At 39.7% G+C, this 6,555-nt stretch overlaps 1 pseudogene; it reads right to left on the reverse strand.

Moving 5' to 3' along the window:
• Positions 1–751: 751 nt before the first annotated feature.
• Positions 752–5,827, reverse strand: LOC134732823 (coiled-coil domain-containing protein 138-like; annotated as a pseudogene).
• Positions 5,828–6,555: the final 728 nt, after the last annotated feature.

Genomic DNA, 6,555 nt, shown 5'->3' on the forward strand with positions numbered 1-6,555 from the left:
GCTAAAAGCATTCCTTATGGGAAACAAAGCATTCTTAGGAGCAGAGAAACAGGCCCTGGCTGATTATCTGCAGCAAAAGCATGTTAAGGCACAGGCAGCTCCTGCTATTGTTTGTAGTTTGAGTAGTTTTCCCGCTCTGGGTGGGCCAGGTTTTCCTAGCCTTGCTCCAGTAAACCAGCTTCTAGCAGTGTGTGTGATAGCCATCATGAGCATGTCACATTGCTGCAGAAATCCTGTTTATGGCCCGTTTAACACCCATTTATGACAGGGTTAGAGCTTGCTACCAGCATGGCCCCCTTTTCCTTTTTGTAAAGCAATAAAGGCATAGGTAGCTTTGTCATGGTGGGCTACTTCTCACAGGATTCAGGATCCGCATCTGCAGACTACACAGATTAAAAGCACAATCATTGAAATCAGCTTCCAAGTGTCTTGATCCATTTTATTTATTTTTATTTTTTTAGTTTAAAGATACATATTTTTGCTTTCAAAAGCAAGGATTCTAATATATTAAGAAAATAGACAGTATTATTTAACCCTGTTCTCACATAAGCACCAATTCTATTCCAAATAATCACATAATTTTAAGAAATAATGTTCCTAATATATTACAAAAAGTAACTTCAGTGTCATACATTCTAGAAATGCCATCTTGTACATTAGTACTACCTTACCTGAACTGAAACATCCCAGAAGTTCCAATACCTTCTACAGATTTCATTTTTACAGTTCAAAAAAATTTTTCATGATAAATGATGCTACTGATAACTTTACTTGGTAGAATTGTAATTACTTTGGTAATTTCTACATGTTTATAAATAAGCACCACATATACTATATTAAAAAATTAGCCAGTCTAATGGCTTGCATTGGAGACCAGGGAGTTACATTTTGTTAAACCCAAATTGAACAGAGTTGAATTTAGATTAATACAGAGAAATGCATGCTCTGGGTTAGTTGTCCTTTGTATTTCTTGAAGCATCAGATGAATCGTAAAAAGTTCAAAGAGCTGCTTATTACTCTTGATTTTGGAAAGTTTCTGTAAAATAATACTGAGTTTTTCTAGTATTTGGAGATCAAGCTTAGGGGCTCAAAGCAGCACAGAGCAAGTATGAAAAAATGAAGAGTTGCTACAGGCTTCCAGGAAAGTCTGCAAGGATTTAGATTCCACCGTCATCTGGAGCAAACTGTCAATAACATTAGACAGGAGTCCTTTACTGGATATTCTTAGATGACTTAATATTACTGGAACAGCTTGATATTCCAAAAACAAGGTTTTTCCTTCTTCCGTCTTCAAGTCCAAAGAAAGAGAATCAAATGCCTGAGCCAGGTAATCAGCTTGAGTGACTGTTTTGAGAACAATTAAGGTTGATAAAAATCTCAATGGCAAATTGGAGCTCTTAAAGAAAGCAGCTGTCTTTGGTTTATTCTCCACAGAATGCTGTGGAGAACTATCCTGAATTCCTTTAGTTACCACTCCTTTAAAAATGTCTTCACCCAATCTCCTCAATGTTGATGTCATAGTTGAGTGCTGTGCTCCAGCATCTAGCCGCCTTAGGGACCAATATCTAAATTTTACAAAAGGCTCGTGAAGTTTCATATTCACAAGTGGCATCCACTGTAGCTGCTCTGTCATCAGAGGCAAAAGCTTTACACACTTCTCCTGAATATCATTTCTCTGGGAAGCAAATTTGAGTTGTGGTTTTTTTTACCATCCATTCCAGATTCATGTTTCACTTTGCTAAGATCTGAAAATCCAGTCCATGAAGACAGTTAAAAGTTCATAAAGTTGCCCATTAAGTGGTACCTTGTAAGTTTTTGAAACTGGTGCTTTTTCTTGTTTTAAACTTTTCATTTCATGAACAGCATGGGAACTTCAATCTCTGTATTGTGGATAAACTCGTACTTCCTCTGTAAATTATCTAAACGAGCTTGAACTCTTTTAGCCTGAATGTCTATCTTCCTGTTTTCTTCACTTGCTTCATTTAACTGTTTTTTTTTTTTTTTTTTTTTTTTTTTTTTTTTTTTAAGGTATCATTCAATTCTTTCAATGCATCAAAAGATGAACTCAGTCTCTTGGCTTCTTTATTCTTAAGAACTTCGGTTAAGTGTTCAACTTCTGCATCATGTTGCTCTTTTATAATTTGAAATCTTGTAAGAACCTCTTCGACACCTTTAATTTTACTCAAGGCATTTTCACGTCTGAAAAGCAGTTCTCTTTCAAGTAAAAAACGTTCTCACTTTTGAAGTTCTTCAGCAAATTTGTTGTGCTGCAGTTTCACACTGCAGTTTCAGATGTATCTGAAATAATTAGTCATATATCTGACTGATCTGATGTGGAAGTAAACTCCGCTTGTCTGATGCTTTAGATTTTGGATAGCTGACAGATTTCAAAGGAGAGTCACCTGCATCACTACAACACTCAGTCCGAGGTCTTGATGAAGTCATATTAGTTGGCAGGGCAGCTTTTTCTATTTCTTTAAAAGACTGCTTGGTTATTTTGGAGGTACTAACTCTATAATCATTTCCAATTAACTCTTCTTCTGTTTCCTGTTTCTTCAAATCATGGAAAGAATCCAGTTCCTCATCTCGTCAGGGCAGCTGCTCCCGAGTCCGTAGCGGCTTTTGAGACGCTCCACTACTAAATCCTGCCCCGGTGGCTTGACGACCTTCGGCTCCATAGCACACCGCAACCGCAGCAGTCTCCCTGGGAACCGCGTTCAACAAACCCGCGGAGCGACGCGGCCGCAGTGCATCACGACGTGCCAGGCCCCGCCCCCTGAGGCACGCACGGCCGTCTTGATCCATTTTAATAGGTTAATAACTACTAATTCATCTGCAGCTCCTTCAAGCAGTGGCATTAGCGTCAGATGTTCCTGAGAGGCTTTTGAAACACTTGTTCCTTAAGTTTTGCAGTATCTAAAGATAAATTTCCAGTACGACCTTTTAAATGTTTAACTTTTTCCCACTCATGCTGTTTTGTTTCATTAGACAGATGAGGAGTAATGTAAAAATCAGAAGTATTCCAGTCACATTGTTGTAACTATTCTGTATTCTAACTACTCAGTCTCCTAGCCACATTAGTTTGTTGGAGATCATTGATGTGATTAGCCTAGTTCCTGGTCTATTTGGGAATTCCACAGCAAAGTAGAATTTTTCTGCCAATTATTTACATAGTCTGCTGTTTGTACCGTGGAATGCAAAGCAACTCCAGCTACTGCGGCAGCAGCTGTGACAATCCCATAATGATTTTAAAGTGGCAATGAAATGCCGAGAGCACCTCAATCTTTTGAAGAATTTCAGTAACAATATGCACAGGAGAGGCTTCCCAAGGATGGGAAAGCTTTACAGGTATCCATACTCCTCCTCAGGCTCTTACCACTAAAATAGAATGATCAGTATTATATAAGGAAGAATTCACACAAGAAAACTACACTCCTGACAAGTTACATGATTAGGGAGATCAAGTTTTAAATCACCCACTCTACCAACAGGAAAGGCAGACGGACACAACTCTGTATCCAGACTGAATCGTTAGGCCAATTCTAATATGTAATTAGGATTATATTGGGTTGGCTTAATATATTTCCCTTCCCAAATCTTTCTCAGTGCCATTAATATTTTCCATAACTCCTTATGTTTAGCTCCTACAGCAAGCCATATCATTTGGGGTTGAGGTACCACTATACCATATGCCCAAATAATAGGAACTCTTGCTGTACTTAGTGTCCATCAGATTATTTTGTTTAGATGCAGAGTGACCATTACCTGCAGACTGAGAGGTGGGCCTCATAAATGCCCCTTTAGGGGACCAATCAATAATGACTCCATATGAACCATTATGCAACACCTCTGCCTGCCTTGTGATACGATCTTCTCAAACAAATGCCTTCATCTTTTCTGACCATGTCCAATCCACTTTACAGATAGGTTTTTGAGGGCAGTAAACCTTGGCTACAGGAGCATAATCTTTGTAATAAATACTAAGACTGGAAAGCATATGTAACTGCCACAGAGATGTTATGTTCAGGCACCATCCCCAGCCAAAATTGGGAGGTAAGTGCCCATTGGCTTTTCCTAAGCAAATAGGTAAATGCTCAAATCCCAACAAGATATTCATAATTGTTCCCTCCTCTTGGGGTTGAGACAGGCCTCTATCTGTAGAAAAAGGCATCTAAAAACTATCATTAGTGTATACCTCCACTAGGGGGTCTAACCATATTACTGGCCGTAGAAGTGGTAGAAAAGGAATATATGCCCAATGTAATTGTTTCAGCAGTTACTGGGGGAGGGGGGGAGTACAGCAAGGGTGAGCACAGCCATCGTAGCTACCATTAGATTATTAATCATAACTGGTTATCCTGCCTTCTTCAGATTTTCTTCTGCCATCTTTGTCAACCTCTTGTTCTGGCCCCAGGTGAGTGGCTGTGCCTGGTGCGTGTTGCTCACCGGGACTGGTGTCTTCCTTATTGTCAGTCTCGACGTGGCTGCAGTCGGGGGTCCTGTGGTTCCCCCCGAAATCTCTTCCCCAGCATCTGGCTGATAAGGTTTTAGATACCTTGATGGTATCCAAGTCGGCTGCTGGTTTTGGCCTGGAGAAACACAAGCATAACCTCTACCCCATGTTATTATTTTACCTATTTCGCAACTTTGTGTTATCGGACCTCTCCATCAAACAAGTTGTCTTGCTTCTGTCTTTGCCACTGGTTTCTTTAGATGATGTTCAGCTGCTTGATGGCATCTGGCCTTTAGGCAGGCTCAAAAAATTTAAAGTCAATAATGCTAGATTCAATTGTATATTTGGAGTTCCATAGTCACTGTTCCCCCCCACCACTTTGTTTTTGTAATTGCTGTTTTAGGGAGAGATTCATTCTACAATGGCTTGTCCTTGTGAATGATGGGATGCCAGTAATGGGTTTAATATTCCATATAGAGAAAAATGTAGCTAGAGCTTGGCTAGTATAACCTGGGGCATTAGCTGTTTTAACTGAAGTTGGAATGCCCATGACTGTGAAGCATTGTAGAAGATGCCACTTAACACAGGCAGAAGATTGTTTGACAGGTAGCCTAAAGGGAGAAAATGTATCTACACATACATGCTCATAAGCTAGTCTCCCAAAAGTGGGAACATATGACATCCATTTGCCAAAGAGAATTAGGTTCTAATCCTCGAGGATTAACTCCTCCTGTAAAAGATGAGGAATGCACCATTTGGCAAGTTGGGCATCGCTGGATGATAGCTTTAGCTTTCCAGGTAATGCTGTATCTGGGTTTTGAGACCAGAGGCATTAAGATTTAAATTGTGAAAGTGTCTAGCATTAGATAATGCAGTAGCAACTTGGTGATCAGCCATTTGATTCCCTGCAGTCAAAGGTCCTGGAAGGAGGTGTATGAGCTCTAATGAGTAACGTAAAAAGGGTGCATTCTATTCCTAACTGCTGTTTGCAATTGAGTAAATAAAGTCATCGGTTGTTCATCTGTATGAGGTTGTAACTGAGCATTTTCAATTGTGTGGAATTGAACCACATATGAAGAATCAAATTATATTGACAGGCATCTCAAGCACTCAGCACCTCAATTACAGCTACAAGCTCTGCTTTTTGAGCTGAAGTATATAGGGTGTCTGAAAAAATTTACATCTGTAAAAATATTTTTAGCACCTTCAATTGGTTTAAATTGTTCTAGGGAGAATCCAATCTTAAAAATTGAAATAACTTTCAGAAAGTGATCAGGAACACCTACAAAATCAGCTAAATGGGTTTGCCAAGTAAGACTATAAAGGCCTGTTGTATTTGTGCCTTTGTAAGAGGGACAATTTTTCCAAGGTCATATCCATGCAATTTAACAATTCGAGTTCTCCCATTTATCAGTAGCAATTTGATCCAAATAAGGAGTTAAGGACTGCAAATTAGTATGTGGAAGACAAAGCCATTCTACCATGTCTTGCTCTTGGACAATAACACCAGTAGATGAAAGCTGAGTTGGAAAAATCTAAAGTCTTTCTTTTTGATCTATTCTATTTGAGCTTTATGTATTTGCTTCTCAATTAGCTGTAACTCTGCCTCAGCCTCCTTTAATTGCCAAGGGCTAGTGAGACTAGGATCCTCCTTTAAGGGTAGAAAATAGGCTACTCATGGCATAGGTAGGAATGCCTAGAGCAGATCATATCCAGTTAATGTCTCCTAGTAATTTTTTGAAAGTCAATGTCTTCAATTCCAATGTATGGTTACTTTCTGTGGCACTATTGTAGTGTCATTTACTAAGCTGTGCTATACGCTCTCCTGGCTCTGCTTTCCAGGGAACAGAAGTAGATATAATATGAATTTCCCCATTGTAATCTGACTCCTGTTTCTACTTGTATTCCTTTTAAATTTAAACTAGACCTACCTAGAAGTAATCCTACTGTCCCCGCTGGCAAGGGTCCACTCCTGTTGACACCTCTTGTGGGGATTCCCCAGGCAGAAGGCTCAAAGCTTTTGTGCAGCATAAATCTGCGGCGGTACTGGCTGTGGCAGGGAACAGGCACTGTGTACAGAGGTTGAGAGAGTGGCCTGAGCC

Source organism: Symphalangus syndactylus, chromosome 16 (genome assembly GCF_028878055.3).
Source record: "Symphalangus syndactylus isolate Jambi chromosome 16, NHGRI_mSymSyn1-v2.1_pri, whole genome shotgun sequence".
NCBI classification, from domain to species: domain Eukaryota; kingdom Metazoa; phylum Chordata; class Mammalia; order Primates; family Hylobatidae; genus Symphalangus; species Symphalangus syndactylus.